Source organism: Tasmannia lanceolata, unplaced genomic scaffold, assembly GCF_043159265.1.
Source record: "Tasmannia lanceolata isolate RefF3 unplaced genomic scaffold, GAP_Taslan_0.1 ptg000008l, whole genome shotgun sequence".
NCBI lineage: Eukaryota > Viridiplantae > Streptophyta > Magnoliopsida > Canellales > Winteraceae > Tasmannia > Tasmannia lanceolata.
The window spans coordinates 28630027-28652612 of NW_027518685.1; the positions used below are offsets into that span (position 1 = coordinate 28630027).

At 38.1% G+C, this 22586-nt stretch overlaps 1 long non-coding RNA gene and 2 pseudogenes across 1 annotated transcript; 1 reads left to right on the forward strand and 2 right to left on the reverse strand.

Annotated features, from left to right (window-relative positions):
* Window positions 1–931: 931 nt before the first annotated feature.
* LOC143883538 (AP2/ERF and B3 domain-containing transcription factor RAV1 pseudogene) lies at window positions 932–2345 on the forward strand (annotated as a pseudogene).
* An 8716-nt stretch (window positions 2346–11061) lies between these two features.
* On the reverse strand, window positions 11062–12423 carry LOC143885077 (AP2/ERF and B3 domain-containing transcription factor RAV1 pseudogene; annotated as a pseudogene).
* Window positions 12424–15793: 3370 nt separating this feature from the next.
* On the reverse strand, window positions 15794–16828 carry LOC143885078 (uncharacterized). The gene is made up of 2 exons (XR_013253135.1): window positions 16448–16828; window positions 15794–16368 (listed from the first exon to the last, which is right to left on the reverse strand). It is a non-coding gene; the product is annotated as an uncharacterized LOC143885078 (long non-coding RNA).
* Between the last annotated feature and the right edge of the window lie 5758 nt (window positions 16829–22586).

Here is a 22586-nt window from a genome sequence, read left to right on the forward strand (position 1 = left end):
TTTTGCAAATGAAGTCTTCTACTTCGGTTTACATATTGGACAGACTTATTTGGTGTGTCATATTTTTTAAGGGTGTCTACATTAGTTAACCCCATACATGGGTTCTTATTGGCTGGTTGTTGGTGACAACCAATAACGCATCAAATTATTGAATTGCAACAAGAAAAAAAAGGAGTGGCGATAAAGAAAAAAGAACCCACGCGGAAAATATCAATGCCAAAACCACGCGGTTTGAGCCCCTAGATTCAACGGGGTTTTAGCAAAGTTTAGAGGCTTCCTCAGAGAAGAAAAGGGGGCTGGTCGTACGGTGATCTGGTCTCTCACTCTCCCTTCTATTATAACTACAAGTTGTACTTATTGAAGACTTTGAACACATAGAATAAGACAAACCCACAAGTGGGGAGCTGACCAATGCACAAATTCCACGTAAGTTCTAAGGCAAATTCATATTGGATGAGCCAGTTCGAGTTTATCTCCTCTCCACCTACTTCCAAACAAAGTTTATAAAACCAAAGGCCCCACGGGCCCACCTCCCGTCTCTTGATATAGAACATCTTTTAATTGGCGCATTAAAGCCTCCAAAAATAATAGAGGTCGACTAGATTTTTTTTTTTTTTTTTTTTATAAGTGAGCTGGGGGTCGACTAGATTTTTGATTCGTGATAAGATACTCAGAAAATCAGTAAATAGAATAAGAAAAAAATTAGAAAAAGAAGCCAAGAAAGATAGAATTAGCAAGAGCCCACATAAGCTAAAGTCAGCAGCATAGCTGAGGGGGGTATGAACTTACAAGCACACATACACGGTCCATAGTCATGTGAATTCCATCAACTTGCTTCATGTACACCATCCACGTACACAAAATTTTCTCGTACATACTCTATATTATATACTGTATAGATAGAGGGATCTATCCATGAATCTTCCCACCGTTTATTGAGTTGACCCACCTCAACAAAAAGAAAGAAATTAAAAAAAAAATTAAAAAAAATTAGAAATTTAAGTATAGTATAAATATTCCATACAAATCTCTCCTGTCTTGCTATTACAAACCCATCTCTTCTACAAAAGAAAGAAACAGTCTTTTGTGGTGGCCGTGGTGATAGTTATCTCAAAGGAAATTAAGATGGAGTGTAGTTCCATAGATGAGAGCTCGAGTAATTCCATCTCGGCCTCACCGCCTCCGCGGTTGGAGAAGAGGTGTTCCGACATTGGAGGAAGCATAGTGAGTGTGGTGTTGGACTCAGAGAACGGAGTCGAGGGTGAATCTCGAAAGCTCCCTTCTTCTAAGTACAAAGGGGTGATCCCCCAGCCAAATGGGCGGTGGGGCGCCCAAATCTACGAGAAGCACCAGCGCGTCTGGCTCGGAACATTTATTGACGAGTATGATGCTGCTAAGGCCTATGACATAGCCGCCCAGAAGTTTCGCGGCCAAGATGTTGTCACCAACTTCAAGCCCTCCTCCTCCGATGCTGGAGACCATGTTGTGATCATCAACTTTCTCAATACCCACTCCAAAGCCGAGATTGTGGACATGCTCCGAAAGCACACTTATGAAGATGAGCTCCAACAGAGCAAGCGAAATAATGGGTATGAGGGTGAGAGAAAGAGAATTGTGGATTTGGATTGTGAGAAACAGAGAGAGCAGCTTTTTGACAAGGCAGTGACACCGAGCGATGTGGGGAAGCTTAACCGGTTGGTGATACCGAAACAACACGCGGAGAGACACTTTCCTTTGCAGATTGGGACTGCTTGTAATGGGGTGTTGTTGAATTTCGAAGACTCGGATGGGAAGGTTTGGAGATTTAGGTACTCTTATTGGAATAGTAGCCAAAGTTATGTTCTTACTAAAGGGTGGAGTCGGTTTGTGAAGGAGAAGGGACTCATGCCAGGAGATGTGGTTAGCTTTCAACGGTCGATCGGCCCTGAAAAGCAGCTCTACATTGATTGGAAGCCTCGGAGCATAATCAGCTCTACTTGTGGGGTGGGTGGTGGTGGGGCCTATTTGGCCGAGCAACGGGTTCAAGTGGTTCGGCTCTTTGGGGTTAACATAATAGAAGTCCAGGAAGTGAATGCAGTCGTTGTTGTGGAATGCAAAAGTAAGAGAGAAGGGGAATTCTTTCCATACCAGTCTTGTAAGAAACAATGCATACGAACTTCGTAGGAGGCGCTTATTTTTGTTCTTGTTTTTATTTCTTTCTCTTGTAAAGATAAGCAAAAAGAAAGATAGAAAAAATCCTTAATTGGGTGCTTTTGCTAATTTACAAATGTGATGGGTATATCACAGTTATTAAGTATGAGCTATGTTACCTCTGTTTTAAAATAAAAATAATCTCTCTCTCTCTCTCATTTCTTCACCTGTCATTTTAAACTTCATGTGGACTTCATCTTTCTCCTCTTGATTGGGTAGAGGTTGTAATTATTGTTGTGGATGTTGGGATCGCTCCAATCCCATGAAGCGATTTCATAAATCTACTGTGGATTCAAATTCGCTTAAGCCACGTTTGGATACCTCATGCTTTGTATTTGAATTTGGACATCACATTTGCAAGTCAGCAAAACCATCCCTAACAAAACTCATACTTAATAACAAGGATATACACATCACATTTGCAAGTCAGCAAAACCATCCAGTTCAGGATTTTTCTCTATTTCCTTTTTGCTTTCCTTCACAGGTGGAAAAAATTGAAACACGAACACAAAAAGGCAGATGCAAAAAATGACGCAACTGTTGGAAATCTCTTATACATCGCTTCTTACAAGACTGGTATGGAAAGAATATGGAAACTCCGACAATTCTCAATCTCCGATAGCCCAGAATGGGCTCCGGGTGTATCAATAAAAGCTGATATTATCATTGATTGGAGAATCGTCCAATCTAAGTAACTATCGGTCTAATACCATTGAAAGTCGGTGTGGGAAGAACTACGTGGCAGAAGCTTTGAGTAGGTGAAAACGAAAATTTTTCTTCCCATCGGACTTTAACCAAGACCATAGTTACTAGATTCTACTGGTGATGAATTTAAATTCTGGAATTAAAGAAAACTTTACCATAGATTATCGAAAGATAATCACTGATCGATCCACTCCTCGCTTGGTGATCGACGTTTCTCAAACCCGAGTACTCAAGAAGTCGAAGTAGTGACTCCACATTGCACGTATTGAGGAGAACAACTTCTAAGATCCAATCCCAGACTAGAACCTAATTCCTTTTCGGCTTCTTACTTAAAGAACTAGAAGAGAGAGAGAGAGAATTTGAGAGAGAGAGAGAGAGAATTTGAGAGGGGGGAGAGAGGTTGGACGTTCAAGGATTAAGAGAGTAAAAAAATCCCATATAGAGGAATTCGTTTCCTCCTAGAACTCCAATAGGCTTGGGAAACCTTTTTTAAATAAAATTCTTTTATTTTGAAATTTGCAAAAAACGAATTTCCTATCTTTGTAGAAAACAATTTTTCCTTATTGTTCTTTTGAAAATTAGAAACCTTTTCTAATTTAAATCTCTCTTCCTTTTAATTCCAACCAATAGGAATCAAGATAAAAAAACTAGCCAATAGGACTCCACATAACTCCCATCCAATAGGAATTACGCATTAATTATGCACATGTCAATTAAACATGCACCCACCATAAGAATGGTGTATCTCCTCTAATAAAACAGTACACACCAACGACCTAAACGGGTCAAGCAAGTCATGAGTGGGATCGATGCAGGGATCCGAAGGTTGATCCTACAAGACCTACAATGAGCCCCACTACGATCTCATGCAAGCAAGGTTTTAAATTTCGGTTTCGGGAGTGATCTAATTTTCAGCCGAAATCCCAAAATTTCGGGTGATATCCACAAAATAAAATAAAACAATATTTTATTCTTGAGAAAATTTCGGACGAAATCCCTGAAATTTCGGTAATTTAGGCTGAAATTTCGGGAAAGTATTATTTAAGAATAAAGAAACTTCTTTTTCCGTGAAATCCCTTAAATTTCGGGGGAAATGAAATTTTATACCATTTTGGGTATACCTGATTTCGGTTTCGTTCTCGTCCAACTACGATCGCATTAGGCTGTGGCCCCACTAGGACATTATCTTGAAGATAACCATCAGATCCATATACCGCCAATCACATCCAATGTGTAAGTCCTTCCTCCAATCCTCATTTAGCGGGTTGGGTTCTGCTATGGGTGGATATCTATTACCCCCTGAAATCACCCAATGGTATATCTTTCAATCTATCAACTCGAGCCCGCAAATGCACTTGCAAACACCATTGAAAACAACCATTGCTTTTCGAAAAACCTTTTGATAAACAATTTATCAAATTGGCTAGGCAGCCATTGTTTAAAGGTCTGGCTAAGATCAAAATCATAAATGGCTTTCCTCTGCAAGAGAGATGGCAGATTCCTTGTTGGGCGTCACTATTGATCCCATGAGTTATCCAATGACCCAACACTACCCGTAAGCAATCTCGGTCCGAGGACTACTCTAAGATAGAACAAAGCCATAAGGCGTGCCCACATACTAAAACAACCCCTCGGGTCTAAGGACATGTTTAAAGGGTTCTGATTGATAGAATAACTCTATTCATATCCTCGTTTACATGCTATTTTGTAAAGTGATCCGTTCAGTGCATGTTCATCACACCCATTCTACCTGCGTAGGGTCTACTACCCCAGTGACCGAGATAAGCCACCCCAATGAGTGTATGGAGGCAAATGATGCTAGTTGTGTACACCTGTGAGTTGTCCAATCTGAACCCCACTAGGAACTTCTAGATCTGTGAATAATCGGAAGGTTGTATCTCCCCACCATATAAGATCCATGTGTATGACCAATCCTACGATGCTACCTAAGGACAAACATGTGCCAAAAACCACATCAGGCAACATGCTTTTAGGGCATACACTCTAACAATGAGGTTTCTGATAGATAAAGTTGTGAGGGTGTGTACGGTGAGAGAGAGAGAGAGAGAGAGAGAGAGAGAGAGAGAGAGAGAGAGCCGGTTGTGGGCTTCACAACCATGTTAAAAGGGGAAGGGGGATGAATTTATCCTAGTATGGGGTGAATTTATTGTTAGAGTCAAGCAAGGTTGCTTGAAGCATTACACCCTATGTATCTAGTTTGGAATACCAAGTTTGTTGCCTACAGCCCCTATATATAGAGAAACACTAGGGTTATTGACTGGTTAATGGACTCTAGCTCATATAGGCCCACTACACCGGTCCATTATCTTGTTGGGCTTATATTAGAACATACATGGGTTATATCATATACCCAACAATCTCCTTCTATGTTCTACATATAGCAAAATCCAATAGATAGATAATGTGATGTTCAAACAAAATATTGAATCATCCATATCACCATATCAAAAAAGATATGTAATCTAACTGAAAACAAGAATACTTTTAAGAATAACCAAGAGTTTTAGAAATAATCTAAACTCAAACAAAAACAGTTTTACATGTAAGTAAACTATTTATTCAACTGAAAAGAAAATAACAGTTTCCTCATAGCTCTATAAGGATTCACTCATCAAGTAAGTCATCATCATCAAAATCCAAATCGAGGCTAGCTCCTCCACTTTCGCCAATTTCTGTAAATTACCAAATATGAATTTTATTAAAAATGAATCCAATCATTTGTGTAAATTACTAAAAGTATCTAGTTCTACGAAAAGAACTTAGTACAATTTCATAATGGCTAAAAAGCAAATAACAATATCAATAAGCATCAACGTCAAGTTTCAAGAACAAGACCTAAATAGTTTCTTTTGCAAAGAACCATTCCATGTTTTTATTTAAAATGTTACAGCCATTATATCAAAATTGAGTTAAGTTGTATTATCAAGTTTGGAATGAAACAACCTTCCCAAGAAAGACATATCTTCAAATGTGGAATGATATAAAGACAATTGAAAACATCATTAAAACATATCAAGTGCTTATCTTGGCCAAGATAGGGAGATTCAAAAAATTCAAAATAACATAGATGTAAGTTAAGACATGTCTACACAGTCTTTAACCCCATCTCCCCCACAGTTTTGAATATTCGATCTTTGTTCAGTCCTTTCGTAAAAGCATCGGCCATATTATCCTTCGATCTCACATCAACCAAAGTGATAATACCTTGTTCTATAAGATAATTCAGCGTGGCATGTTTCAGCCTGACATGTGTCCTCTTACCATTAAAGAGTGAGTTTTTTACAATCGTAATTGTAGCTTGCTTATCACATAACAAACTTAAAGAGTTAATCTTTAAACGGGTCAATGAAATGTCCATGATCAGATTCCTTATCCACTCTACTTCATCGTTTGCAGAAGCTAGAGCATAAAGTTCTGATTCCATAGATGACAGAGCAATGCAAGTCTGTCTCTTTGACTTCCATGCAACAGCTACTCCACTCAGTGTAAATATATAACCACTGGTAGATTTATTGTCTCATAATTTTGAGCCCCACGATGCATCAGAATATCCTTCCAGATAACATAGTGCATAACCTTGAGTACCCTTAAGGTATCTCATCAGCCTCATAAGGGCATCCCAGTGCTCATGGCCAGGATTACTAGTGAAACGACTCAGTATGCCAACTGTAAAGGCTATGTCTGGTCTAGTGCAACTCATCGCATACATGAGACGACCGATCAGTTTAGAATAATCCAACTGATTCATGATTGCTCCTTTATTTGGTCTCACAGCTTTTTGGTATAATCAAACAATGTCTCAATCAGTTTACACTCACTGTATCCCCATGTAGAAAGTAATTTCTCAATTTAATGGGCTTGGCTAAGAGGGATCCCTTGCCTATCAAAACTGACTTTCATACTAAGAATGGTGTCTACCACACCAAGATTTTTCATGTCGAATTCATTGATTTCACGTCACTCACTACAGAGAGATCGGAACCAAGAATCAACATGTCGTCTACATACAAGCAAATAATTGCAACCTTATTCGACATAGAACGGAAGTAAAAGGCATTTATCTGAGTAATTGATCTGAAAACCAAAGCTCTTTACTACCTTGTCAAATTTTTATGCCACATTTTAGGTGCTTGTTTAAGACCATACAATGATTTGTTTAACTTACAAACTATGTGCTCAAAACCTTATATGACAAACCTTTCAGGTTGGTTCATGTAGATTTTCTTTGTGAGGTCTCCATTAAGGAAAGTCATCTTGACATCCATTTGATGCACAACATACTACTAAATAGATGCCAAAGCAAGAAGAATTCTTATCGTTGACAAATGACAGACCGCTGAGTAAACATCAAAGTAGTCTACCCCACTGATTTGAGTATAGCCCTTAGCTACTAAACATGCGTTATACCGAGCTATGGATCTGTCAGGATTAAGTTTCTTTTTTAAAATCCACTTACAGCCCACAGTTTGAGCCCCTTTTGGCAAATCGACTAGCTGCCAAGTTTGATTTTGTAACAGAGAGCTCATTTCATCATCAATAACTTCTGCCCATAACAAAGAGTCACTAGATCTCATCGCTTCCTTATAGGTTGATGGATCATTCTCTAAATGGTAGGTCACAAATTCCTCACCAAAGTTCTTGGGTACTCGATCTCTTGTAGATATTCTTAAAAGTTCTGAATTAGAAATCAGTGTGGGACAGGTGTCAGAAATATTATGTTCAGACTCTACATGCGATTCTGTAACCATCTCAATATCGCCAGGTATGGTCAAACCATCATATCTGAGAAATTTATTCTCAATGAACACTACATCTCTAGATTCTATAACCATATTGGTAGATAGATCCAAAAACCGATCAGCAATACTATCTTCTGCACCACCTAGATAAACACAAGTGTTGGTTCTAGGTCCTACTTTAGGTCTCCGAGGGTCTTGTATAATCACATAAGCAATACAACCCCAAGTCTTAAGAGTGTCATATCTACAAGGATGTTTATGCCATAACTCATAAGGAGTAGAGGTCAATTTAGAGTGTGGTACTCTATTCAGGATGTGATTCGCAGTTAAAACTGCTTCTCCCCAATAGCTAGTAGGCATGTTAGCTGTCAATAACATAGAGTTTAACATTTCAGTTAACATCCTATTCTTACGTGACTGAAAGATAGTCTTTTTGGCCTCCAACTTGGGTTCACTTGTAGGTGACTGGGATTTTCGAGGAAATTTCTTGGGATTTTTTACCGCGTTAGCAGCAGACTGCTGTTGTCTAACTATCTCCAAGTTATTCCTTGCTCGATTCTCATCTTCGATTCAAATGAATCATTTGAGATCATCTAGTCTCACTTGCACATTTTTCCTATACATTTCAGTTTTAAAAGAGTGCCATGCAGATGGTAACTTATATATGATTACACCCACAAGAAACAAATCACATATAACAAATTTCCCATTGTTTAATTTAGATCTCAAGTTCTCAAGATCAGTCACTTGAGGGGTGATTTCTTCATCTCTTGAAAATAAGTCTCTAAAAACCGTCCAGCAATAAAAGGGTCAGCAGTGTGAAGTGTGTCAATATAAAAAAACAACAAATCCGTGGCGAAATCTTCCAATTGCAATGAACAAAAGCAAAAACAAAACATCCCCACCAGCAAGAAAGGCAACACGAGCCCATGAATTCAACGGCGAGGATAACTGGGTTTTCTCGAATTGAATCACTCCTTCTAATGGAATGTCTTTTTCTTCGACTAAAACTGTCTCTTCATTGCCAAAAGGTTGGGGAGATGCCAGATCGAAATAAACCCACAAATTTCAGCCACCAAAGCAGGAGAGATGGATTGCCCACATCCAAATCATTTTTTTAAAGAAAGGCAGACGCCAACGCCCAAATCGGTTTCTTGGGGAGAAGTTAACCAAACGCCCTAATCGAAAACGATGGAGTTAGAGAAAAGCCATGTCGAAAAACGATCCAAGAATTAGGATTTTTCTTAATGCTTCAAGATTGTTAGAGTCAAGCAAGGTTGCTTGAAGCATTACACCCTATGTATCTAGTTTGGAATACCAAGTTTGTTGCCTCCAGCCTCTATATATAGAGATACACTAGGGTTATTGACTGGTTAATGGACTCTATCACATGTAGGCCCACTACACCTGTCCATTATCTTATTGGGCTTATATTAGAACATACATGGGTTATATCATATACCCAACATTTATCACCACCCAAAATTCAATTGTATATCTTAAAAGAATAGGTGGTTATTTAAGACTACGCCATTGGATTGGTTCTTTTCTAAAAACCCTTTTAATTATTTATGGATAATTGTGAGCAACCTGGGATGAGAGCATCCTCAATGAAAATATCTAATCAAAGGAAAAACAAATAATAAAAAATTGCAGCAAACGTGATAAGGTTGATGAGATAACAAATGACTCTTAATAAAAGTATGCTTCTCAAGTGTGCCTTTTCATTATCCTCAAGAGACTTTCAATCAATCACCTACAGTAAGCCTAACTTTCTAGTCTCTATCTCCTCACCTCCCACTTTAATATACAAATGCCAAACGTGGAGGTCGACCACTTTCGACTTTTATCTTCAAACGTTCTTCATAGCTAAAGACAATTCAGTCCCACTTCCACTCTCACTCGCTGCAAATAGACTCGCAACTCATGCCCACTATATTTGCATATATTTCGAATGAAAATGATATTTCCACACCATTTTAACCCCTTCTTTTCGGGAAGTGATATTTACGGCCCTTTTGATCATTAGAGACACCCACCGTCAGTGTATCTATGGCAAAAAGGGGCTAATGTAATCCAGCGGCTTTGATTGCAAAGTACACTGGAAAATGGGTGTCCTGGTGATAAAAGGGGTGTAAATATCACTTCCCTTCTTTTCGTGTTTTCCTAATAATCAGGCCTAAAATTGCAGCTTGAGTAAAATATCTGCCTAGAAAACGGGAGTTTGGAAACTCTGAAAATATTTTGGGGAGAAAGACACATAGGAGGTCGATTTAAGATATTTGGGGGTCGATTTATCACTCCCCTTTTTTGTCTGAAATCCATGAGAATCAAATTTCCAAGGTCTAGTGACCCATTTTTTATGAAATTTTTTTTCTAGTAAACATTTTCATCAAAAGTCTAGTGGCTTTGTACATAGCCAATCCGAAAATTGGTAACTCTTGTATGATTTTATAATTCAATGAACATTTTGGTTTACCTAAATAGAATACTTTCTCCTTTCTATTTAGGACAAAAAGAAGAAACAAACGAATAAGGAAGGAAAAACATTAAAGTACAGATTCCTAATATCTTCACAAGTATTGATTTTTTACTAATTAATAATCAAATGTTACTTTTTACTGTTATTGGCCTTTGCTTTCTTACCCCTACAACTACCATGCTATCTGTACAAAAACAAAACTGATATTATGAGGACCCACTAAAAAGGGAAGAACAAGTAGAGGAATGAAACAAAAGAAACAATTAAGAGAACAGAAGGTACGACGACAAAAGGGAAAGCAAGTTGCTGATATTTCCTCCATAATGATTTCTTACTTTCCACTTGGTTCCCACTCTTTACAATGTATCATATTTTCACCTTTCCTTTTTACTCCTCTACTTTCTCACCTCCTTTGTCTTCAGACATTTAAGAAAATTTGAGAAAAAATTGAACACTGAATAGGATGCACTTCGGATCGATCGACCTATGTCATGGTCACGATCCGTTTGGATCCCTTATCGGTCGATCCTTTTCAAAGCATTTTTCGGACCCTACTTTGTGAGTCTGGGTCATGATCCATTTCGGATCAGACCGTCCATCCGTGTCATAGGGTTATGGAAGGGAAGGGAAGGAAGAAAGTCGAGAGAGGTCAATTCTCCAATATTGGATTGTGTCTGTGTCTTTCTCATGATCAAATGTAATTTCAAACCTTAGGATATGGATCCAATGGACATGGTCTGGGATCCATTTTTTGTGCCCAAATCTTTTCCATTAATGTTGGGATCCTTTGGATTAATTATCTGACTATCTAAGTCCATTGAGAACCCTACTAGCAGACAGTAAAAGTCAAAGAAAGAAACTTAACCCTAAAATAACTCATACTTATAATATTAACAACAAGGATAAACACAAAACATTTGCAAGTCGGCAAAAACATCCAATTCAGGATTTTCCTCTATTTTCCTATTGCTTAACTTTACAAGGGAAAAAGATAAAAACAAGAAACCAAAAAAACCAAGATGGAAAACAAAACAAAACAAAAATTACAAAGCTCCTATGCATTGCTTCTTACAAGACTGGTATGGAAAGAATTCTACTTCCCTCGACCTCTTGCTTTCAACAACAACAGCATTTACAGCCTCTACTTTTAAAATGTTGAACCCAAATAGCCGAACCACTCGAACCGGGTGCTCGGCCACGAACCCATCACCACAAGCATTAGTAAAATTGTTGTTTATGTTTCGGGGCTTCCAATCTATATAGAGCTGCTTTTCTGGAGTGGTCGACCGTTGAAAGCTAACCACATCTCCTGCTTTTAGCCCCTTCTCTTTCACAAACCGACTCCACCCTTTAGTAAGAACATAGCTTTGACTACTATTCCAATACGAGTACCGAAACCTCCATACTTTCCCACCACCATCTTCAAAATTCAACAACACCCCTTTACAAGCAGTCCCAATCTGCAAAGGAAAGTGCCTCTCCGCGTGTTGTTTGGGTATCACCAACCGGTTAAGCTTCCCCACATCGCTCGGGGTCACTGCCTTGTCAAAAAGCTGCTCTCTCTGTTTCTCACAACCCAAATCCACTATTCTCTTTCTCTCACCCTCATACCCGTAATTATTTTGCTTGCTCTGTTGGAGCTCATCTTCGTAAGTGTGCTTTCGGAGCATGTCCACAATCTCCGCTTTCGAGTGGGAATTGAGGAAATGATGAGTGTCAATATCAGTTGTCAAGAGCTTGAAGTTTGTGACCGCATCACGGCCGCGGAACTTTTGTGCGGCCACATCATAGGCCTTGGCCGCATCGGATTCCTCATTGAACGTACCGAGCCACACCCGCTGGTGCTTCTCGTAGATTTGGGAGCCCCATCGGCCGTTCGGTTGGGGGACGACTCCTTTGTACTTAGACGAAGGGAGCTTTCGTGATTCCGCCTCTACTCCTCCATTATCCAAGTCCAACACCACACTAGTTCCGCTTCCGACTCCGATCTCCGAAGGCCGAGGCCGAGAGACTGAGATGGAATTACTCGAGCTCCCATCTATACAACTACTCTCCATTTTCTCTTCTTTCAGGGGGGGAAAAAAAAAAAAACTACCACCCCGCCTACCAAAAAAGACTGTTTCTTTCTTTTAGTGCCAAGTCGTGGCTAAGGAGAAGAGATTGGTTTGTAATAGCAAGAGAGGGGAGATTTGTGTGGAATATATATATAGTATAATTAATCATCTAATATTTAGTGATTTTCTTTCTTTTCTAGAAGTGGGTCAACCCAAGAGATGGGAAGATTCATGGGTAGCTCTCTTTCTGTCTTAGACTATGTACGTGACAATTTCTTTAAGTGTATGTGGGTGGGGTCCATGAAGCAAGTGGATAGAATTCACATGACTAAGGACGTGTGTGTGTAAGTTCATCCCCCCTGAGCTATGCTGCTGCTTCACTAGGAGCATGGCCTCTCTGCTCATTCTATCTTCCTTGCCTTACTTTCTCTAATTGTTTTTTGGGAAATGATATCAGCACTACCCTGTTTTTATATTTCCACTAAAGCATCTTGTCTTTTAGTATTTAAAGAGTTCCCAAAAAGCCCTGAAGGTGATTAAAATAGAAAAGACAAGTGGGACGTGCAACTATTAAAATATGATTGTGCTCATATCAATTCCTTTTCTTTTCCTTTTCTTTTGGGAAATGTTATCAGCACAACCATATTTGATATTTGCACAGACCCATTCATCTTTTTTTCTTTAATCGGCTTGTGAGAGCTTTTGGGGAAATATAATCACCTTTTTGACAGCTTTTTAAATACTAAAAGACGAGATTTTATATAGTGTAAGGGCTTACAACAATACGGTAAGGGTACGGCCTTGATGTTTGATCCACCAGCAGCTCACTTTTTGAGGAGTTGCTGTTGGATCAGATATCAAGGACGGTACTTACACCGTAAAAAGGCCTTATCGTTGTAAGCTCTTCCACCATATAATTTTGCCTAAAAGACAATATGGTTTGTGAAAATATCAAAGTATGGTTGTGCTTATATCATTTCCCTCTCTTTTTTGTGTATTAATTAATTCATAGAAATATCGATTATCTTATCACCAAATCCGAAATCTCATCCTCCTCTACTATCTTAGGTGGCTTTAATGCCCAAATTAAAGGGTCTTCTCTAGAAAGAAATGGGAGGTGGACCCCAGGGTCTTTGGTTTTCCAAACTCGTTTGGAAGAGGGTGGGGGGAATGAGATAGACTCGAACCAGCTCGTCCAATATAAAATTTACACGGCAGTTTTTCATTGGTAGTCTCCCCACTTGTGGGTTTGTCTTATTGGCTGACTACCCCCAAAGTCTTCAATGACTATATACTTTAATACAAGGGGGAGATAATGACCAGATCTATTCATATTAATTACTAAATAATAAGGATTCAGGCGAGACCAAATCATCGTACGGACCTGAATCTGGGTGCTCAAAACGCGTGGTTTGGGCTATGTTGCTTTTAGCGTCGGTCACATTTCCTTCATTTGATAATGTCACTCCTCTTCCTCTTCAATTCAACCTCACTAATTTGATGTGCTATATATATAGGTTTGTTACAACTCCCCCATAAGATTTTGTCCTCTATCTAAAATGTAAATCGAAACCAAGTAAAACAAACAAACATAGTGCTGCAGACCTACTGCATTTAAGTGAAGTAGGAACATAGAGGGATAAATAACAACATTTTCCACGTTCCCCCACCTTTATGGAGTGGAAAATGCAAAGACAGTTCAAGCTAAAATAAGACATATTTAAATATAAATTGATTTGCTAGGCAATTTTGCGGAAAGCCATTTTGCTGCTCACTTTTGCATAAGAAAACAGCCACAAATTTTAGCAGATTTTGTCTTATTCATTTAATTCATCCGAGGAGCTGTTATCTACTGCAAATGTGAGCTGCTTACTGGCTTTCCCTGAAATCAATTGATAATTATATATATATATATATATATATATATATATATATATATGAGGAAAGTGTTTCTAGTCCGGCCGACTAGAGATCATTCTCTAGTCCACCACCCAAAAACACATGGGTCCCACATATTTTGTGGTGATCTAAAGCATTCGCCGGACTAGAAACACTTTCCTCTATATATATATATATATATATATATATATATATATATATATATATATATATATATATATATATATATATAGAGAGAGAGAGAGAGAGAGAGAGAGAGAGAGAGAGAGAGAGAGAGGGAGTTGCAGTTTTTAATTGTATCAAGGGAAAGGTTATATCTATTTTTGTATCCATTGAAATTTAGATGGTTATGTTTCTATTTTCAAGTGGGAAAGAGCAAGAAAAGTGTCAAAAAGATAGAATTCTTTCGTACAGCTAGCTAGGTCATCCATTTCAATACTTAATTATTTGTGCGGGTTGTGGCGGTAATAAATAAACTTGTTCTAGTGACGACCACCATTATCCAGGAGTTTTTTGATAACATGTTTTTAAATTTAAATTAGGGCCCGTTTGGATGCCGAGAAGATTTTGATTTGGAATTCTCACATTTGCAGCCCTTTTTGCATTGACATTTGGATCCCGATCAAATCCTTGAATTTCCAATTCAGCGACTCACAGTGAAAAAAAATCAGATTTGTCCCGAAATACCCAAAATACCCCCATGTAAGATTTGTCCCTTCTTGCTTTAATGGGAGTTTTTGTCCATGCATTAATTTTAGATTTAGAGTTTCCTAAAACAAGTATAAATACGTAAGTGGGTTGATTTCTGTAGAAACATACCATTCAGACATTCGAGGACATACTGAGGTTATTTGCCATTGATATGAAGCAGTTTTGGGATGATCACCTACCTATGGTAGAGTTCACCTATAACAATAGTTATCAGGCAAGTATCCATATGGTATCTAATGTGGCCTTGTATGGGAGGAGGTGTAGATCATTGATTTGCTGGGATGATGTTGGAGAAACGAAGATTTTAGGTCCCGATATTGTGCAACAGACAGTTGAAAATGTTCATTTGATTAGAGAGCGGCTTTAAACAACTCAAAGCCGACATAAGAGTTATGCAGTTGTCAGGAGAAGGGAACTGAAATTTCAAGAAGGTGAACATGTCGTTTTTAGAGTATCTCCCACTAAGGGTGTCACGAGATTTGGAATTCGGGGGAAACATAGCCCTCTGTAGTTGGACCTTCTGAGATCCTCGAGATGGGAGCTTCAAACCCGTCATCTGAACTCTCATTCGGTGATTCATTTTGGGATACGTACTTGGTGAGGTCGTCTATTATAGAATCATTAAGGGTTAGACCCATCCTCCGATATACCAACTTTTTATTTTACTAAGTAATGTGCCAACTAGGCAAAGGGAAAGTCCGACCATGCAGGGTCAATATCCAGCACTGTATTGACTATGGAGGGCCTTCGACGTGTGGTATGCTACCCATGCTCTAGAAGGAAAGCCTCTTTTTACAAGACTGAAGACCAAAATGGGACATTAAAAAGATTTGTCAGATTGCCATGCTTCTATTACCATGCTTCCTAAGCTCTATGTGTGTATGGAGCTGATCTTAATTGATACAAGCCATTTATGTGGCGACCTCACATTAAATATTTTAATTCTGAAAAATCATTATGAGTTGATTATAAGTATCCAATCAAGAACCGTAGAAAGAACACTACAAAATATAAATTTATAATACCCCAAATTGGGCTACCTATAAAGCCATTGAGGAGATTGGTTAAAATGGTTCTAAGGTAGAACCTATCATGTAAATGGTTCATCTCCATTACTGGTGCAACTTGGACTGGGCCAGCCCCCAACCTGACGAGTTTAATTACCTGATTTTCAGCTCAGATTGGCTTGGCCTTCCCGCTGGTTGATTGGGTTAGCGTTAGGAAAGGTCAACCCAATTTAATTAGGGATCACGGTCGAGGCCTTGGGCAGCCTGACCTGAACCCGACATCCTCCTCATAATTTTATTGAAACCCGAACCCAAACCCAATATCCATTTTTTGTATTTTTTTCAGTTTTTGCGTCAGGCCGACCTGAACCCAAGCCAAACACATCCCAATCCTTTTTTGCATGCTCTGTGGATGTGAATTAGACCATTACCGAAGCCACTGCATAACTAGTATAGGGCTCCTCTGCTTTTTAGGAAGAATTTCATTTGTTTATGATAGTTCAACCAAAATAAATAAATCCATCCAAGTGAGGGATGAGATTGAGGGTGTCATTCTCTACCTGTCATGGGAGTTAGTCCAATTCAACCAACGATCAACGAATGCGAAGAACAAGTACAAAAGCACGTAGGAAATCTCACCTATGCTTCTTCTAGCGAAAAGAAAGATGCTTCCATGTAAGGTACTGGTCTTGCCAAAATTGGCCGACATCGATCGTTGCATTTGGGCAGTCTATTGTAACTGCAGATCGGACGGCTTTGGATATGGTATTGATCTTTCCATGTTGCACCCTTTCTCACTTCGTTCACATGTATCTTTGACCTTCCAGATATGATTTCTTTGGTCAAAAAATGAGGTCTTGATAATTGATTATAGAGATTTGATTAGATATCTTAAGATTTGACCAAAGTTTACATGGCAATCAAAAACTGAGTTGTAGGGCCTCTCTAGATACCTCTGAAAATTATTTGCATATACAATAATCTTACATGCAATTACCCATCAAAAAAAAAAAGAAAAAATCTTACATGCAAAAGGGTTTTAAAGTTGAATGTGGGTATTAACAAATGATGTTTATAATAGTTTTAGAAATGATATTTTCAGGACCTTAATATCTTGCATATAATATTAAACTAAAATAATCATATTTTTAAATAAAGGCAAATTTTGGTGGCATCCAAATACCATGACCAGTGGGAGTGGGTTAAGTAAACATCAATAACATAGATATTTATTATATTAAATATTATAAAAAATAATAATAAGAAACTAAAAGTATATGGTGTTCTGGAAGCTATGACTTATCACCTAAGAATCATGGACTTGACTAGATAGACTTTGACAAAAAAAAAACCTATTTTGTAAGGCTAAGGGTCTAGATCATCTGATCAAGGTGTTCTCAACCATGGTTTTAAATTTCGACCGAAATCATAAATTTCGGTTGAGACCGACACCGAAATCAATCAAAACCGAAACGGTCATTTATTTCAATAGAAATTTCAGAATTTCGGTCGAAATTTTGATTTTTCAGAAATTTGACCCAAAAATCTGTTTTTTTAATTAAATTAATATTTCACGGAAAATTCGACCGAAATTTAATATTGAATAAAATATTGTTTCAGTTTTTGTACCAGATTTCGACCGAAATTTTGGAATTTCATGGGTCTGAAACCGGAATCGAAACCGAAATTTTAAACCTTGTTCTCAACAGGATTGAAAAGAGGCATAAGTGAGGCCCAATAGGAGCCCTTCTGTTTGGAAATACACAATGGACCCCACTCTATTAACATGAAGCCTCGTATTTTGTAAGTGGGCTAGTGAGTAGTACTGTGTTTCTAGAAAGTCATTGATTTTGTCCTTTTGATTATACCATTCTCCTTCAATAAAACTCACTAACAAATAACAAAACCCATTTTTCCAATTTCTTTGGGGAATCAATTTGAAGACCTTTCTCCACACTCTATTGATTGATTCAAATTAATTTCTTTCCTCGTGCTTTAATATTTCTAACCTATAGAGGGCCAACCAACTAGAATTCAATGTCGACATGAGGCTCCCACAAAAGCCATAATTCGCCCATCCCACTTGCCACTTTTGCACATATGACTTACACTATGATTTCTTCTGTTTTGGATGACCTCCCTCTCTTAATTTCTTACTACTTTTTGTCAGACACGCCAGATAATAATAATTATAATAAAAAAAACAAAAAAAACAAATGAAATTGGGCAGTGATAAATCGACTCCCCAAATGGATAAATAGACTCCCCATGTGTCTTTCTCTCTCCTCGAAAGGGCAGTGATAAATCGACTCCCCAAATGGATAAATCGACTCCCCATGAAATTTTGTATTTAAATTTCAATCGGAGAAAGCCATGGACTTGCCATATATTTCGAGGTCAAGCAAGTCAACAAATATATATAGATTGAGTTAGAATTCTATACTAATATAGCATATGATTGGTAATAATTTATACTATTTTGGTCTAAGTTTTTCTAAAGTAATGAATAAATTCTGGCGTAACTGTCACTGTTTGTACAATGTAAAAATATTATTTTGCTTCGTCATTTCAGTCTGCATAGTGTGAATAGGAGAGAATGGTAGGCTGTTCTGGAAAGTCTACATTTCTTCCCCCCTTCTAGTCTTGACTTGAGTATTACTCTAGAAATATGAGACTTCATTGTAGTCTTTGTAGAACAATAAAGTGCACCCACTTCTACATATTGGAAGAATTAAATTAAATTATGATGATGATTTCAGCACCTCTTATTTTGATTAATGACAAAAAAAAAAAAAAAAACACTTGAGAAATGATATAGGCCCTGTTTTGATAACGGCACTGCCCCTTTGCTAAACACTTTTCTAATTGTTTGTTGATAGTTTTTTTTTTTTTTTTTTTTTTTTTTTTTTTTGAATTATTCTAATTTTCAACGATAGGCCTAGGAAATTAAATTGAATAGAGTAGCATTAGTAAAATATGGGAGTGTGGATATCATCTCCAAAATATATTAGGTATGTTATTAAGGACGCGTGTTACTCTGTAAAGCTTTTTTTTTATTGGTAAGCTGGGATTAGGAGAGATCTCGACCAGATATATTAAATACATAAGGGAAAAGTCTTAACAGCTAATTAGAAAAGACTTTAAAGTTCTTAAAGCTCTTAACAGCTAATTAGAAAAGTCTTTATTAGTGAAAGGGGTGCCATTATCAAAACAATAGAGTGACGATTTCATTTTCCCTATTATTTTGGCAAATGCAACTTTGCCTGTGTGTAGTTTTTGACCATTCATCCTCTTCAAAGTCCCATTTGGCCAAAGGATGGGACTCATTATATAATAGAGAAGGTATCTTACCTTATTATAGTGCTTTTAGCCTTGGCCTAAAAAGTCTCTGATGAAGTGAAGTGAAAAAAGAATAGTCAACTCGGATTTGGTGGTGCCGTTTTATGAATAATTTATTTCACTAGTTCGAATGACTTTCTATTCAATGGTCATAGTGAAGACCAACTTAACACAAGGTGGTGAGAAATTATTGTAGACCCCCCAAGTGCTTGTTTTTGTTAGGCGTTTGGTTTGTAATGAGAAGGAAACAAACAAAATGGAAACATTCTTTTTCTTTATTCAAACTTAGTAAACTGTTGTCAAGCATCGATCTAAGGGTGTGATGGCAATAAATAGAGTTAATGAAGAAATTTAATGGAATTGACGAATTCAAATGAGCTATAGATTGAAATGATGTAAATTCTAAATGACCCATACGATTAGTTAGGTGGAAATTACAATATGTCACGTTTTTCTTAATTAGTGGAGAAGGAAAGGAGGGTATGCCTGTGTATTAGAAGAAGAAGGATATAGACCTGGCAAAAGTGACCCGTGCCCGCGGGTCGACCCGGCCCACCCGCAAATTTGCGGGCACGGGTCTAAGTTTCCGTGACCCGTCAAAAACCAACCCGCGGGTGACCCAACCCGCAAAAACACGGGTCGGGTCGGGTCAACCCGCGGGCACCAGCATTTTTACAGTATTTTTTAATCTTTTTGAGAATGTTATCATCACTGGTGTTTGTTTTTTATGAGTAACTCCTCACTTTATAAAAAGTACGGTATGTCCTGCACCGTAGGATTATCCAAAGTTCCAAACCGTCCATTAGATGGACCATACCCTAAATAGGTTATGCCCCAAAATTATTTCCATCGGTTGATTCTAACCCTCCGATCTATAGAGGGTTAGGATCAACCCTCTAACATTCAGATTGGAGGGATAGGATCATCCTATGGAAATGATTTTTGGAGCATAACCTATTTAGGCTATGGCCCAACTAATGGATGGTTTAGATCATCCTATGGTGTGGGCCATCCATAAAGTGAGAGTGCCCAGTAGTGTTGATAACATTTAAATGTGGTTTTTATTTTATTAGAATTTGCTATCAAGCTTCTCCTTTGGCAATTTCTCGGCAAGTGGCATTTGTGTATGCAAAGATGCGCGCATCCGAATGTTGCTAAAATGTTCCTAGAAAGTAATCATTACACCACAAAAAGTAAATTAGCTAAATTATAAAGTTTTGAATGAAAAATTACCTAGAAAAGGTTATAAAATTTTAAAATTACGAAAAAAATACCAAATCATATATAGGAGGTTATGACAATTACGGGAAAAATAGAGGCTGTAAAATCAAAATAATTATTACAATCCCATATTTGGGGCATATTTGCGGGTGACCCGCACGTAAATTTTGACCCGCCAAAATGTGGGTCATTTTCTCACCCGACCCGTGGACCCGCACCCGCATCACCCGCGGGTTGACCCGGCCCGACCCACCCGTTTGCCAGGTCTAGAAGGATATGACAGTTGGTTTTTAAATGGAAAATAGTGTTAGAATATGTGAGATCCACCGTTGGATTAGGTGTAGATCTCACTGTTAGATCTTCTTGTGGGAGATTAGGCAAGTTGGTTAATGAGGCAACCCACTAGAATACGCAGCTAGATTTAATTAGTAAGTAGATTAGATTAGAATATTCCATCATTATCTCTTTCCATAGTCTGCTTGATCTCTTTCTATGTTTATCATGTATGTGCTCAATATAAGCACACCTGGACCTCTATTGTAAATCATCCAAGATTAGTGAAAGTCTCCAAAATTCTTCAAATAGATTGTATCTTTAAATACGAAATAGAAGATGATTATGGATGGATTAAATACAGGTGAATTTGGCGAGTAGTAATTCATGTAAGTATTACTTTGTAATTTCCAATGGCTTATGCTAATGAATAGTGTATGAAATTCAATAAAGCCCCATCTCTTTAATTTGTACATAATTAATTATCCCATTAATATATACAATCAAATAATAATTCGCACTAGATTTTTCCCTGCTTGTTTTGGATTTTGCATGAGACCCGGCTGTGAGCCCAAAACTGATATTGGGCTCAGAATCGGTTGTCAAAATCCAATACAAACTGGTTAAGTGTACTCTAATGCTGAATAATAGGAGTCCTTTGTTAAGTTTATCTAGAAACCATCTTGTTTGATATTCACCAATTTTGTTTTGGTAATTTTTTTCCAAGAACAAAGGTTGTCGTGGACAGATAGTCAACTCAAAAAACAGCTTATCTAGGGATTTCTATCCTCTTGATGTCTGTAGAAAAAACTGACGCGGAAAAAAGGATTGGATCACAGGAAAAGTAATACAAAAGAAACAAATCACAAGTATAGACAGACCAATATTTTACATAGTTCGGCCAGGATGCCTCCATCTACGGGCCAGAGCACGATCTTCCACAATGAGAAAACAATAAAACGGGAGTACAATGGTTTTATCCCAAAACTGCAAACAACGACGACTCTTCCCCATCTTCTTCATCCTAGGCTGTTCACAAAAAACAGAGAGGAAAAAAAGAGAGTTCCTCTCAATTTCTCACCACAACAGAAATACCCAAGAAGAATTCTATATAGAATTTCTTCAATCCCAAGACCTAGTTCTAGTCTAACTGGGAGGCCATAGACCAACTCTCTCCTTTCTCTCTTAGTCTACGTCATATGCTCCACAACAAGCTTAGTTACACCGGGTTCGAAACACAAAAACAGCCTCTCTACAAAGTAGGGGTAAGGCTGCGTACGGTCGAATTGAATTGGCCGCATCTGCCTTCCCACTTAAGGAATCTCTAAGGGGTCTAATTAATCCAATCTCTCAATCGTCTGTGCATTAACATCGATTTCTTCTTTTTCAAAAACCTGATCTACGACCACCCTAGTTTTTCTCTTCTCGAGGAGTGGCTAGCTCATTTCTTCATCCACCATTGAATTGGAAGTTGTGGAATCACCCATGACATCTAGCCCTCCCCAGACCCCGCAATGGCGGGAGCCTCATACTAGACCGCCCTTTTCTTGTCTCCTTCCCTTTCCTTTTCTAGCACAAGAAGACACTCACGTAGAGTACAAAATAAGACAAAAACCAAACAATATCTCCCTTGACTAACCATAAGATTTTCCATGGGGTCACACTATGCTCCATAACAATCTTAGTTTTACTAGGTAACTGACAATAGGAAAAAACTCACGTAGAGTGGAAAATATGACAAAAATCCCACAATCTCCACCTTGGCTAAATTGAAGATTTTTCATGCGGTTACCACCGGTCATCTGCCATCGCAAACCACCGTTGGCCTTTGGAAAGACCGCTACACCATTCCATCCTAGATCTTATTCCACCTGATTTGATCAACATAGCCAATCATGAATAATTGCATCGAGTGGACTCACCTAGTTGACTCTGGAGAGGGACC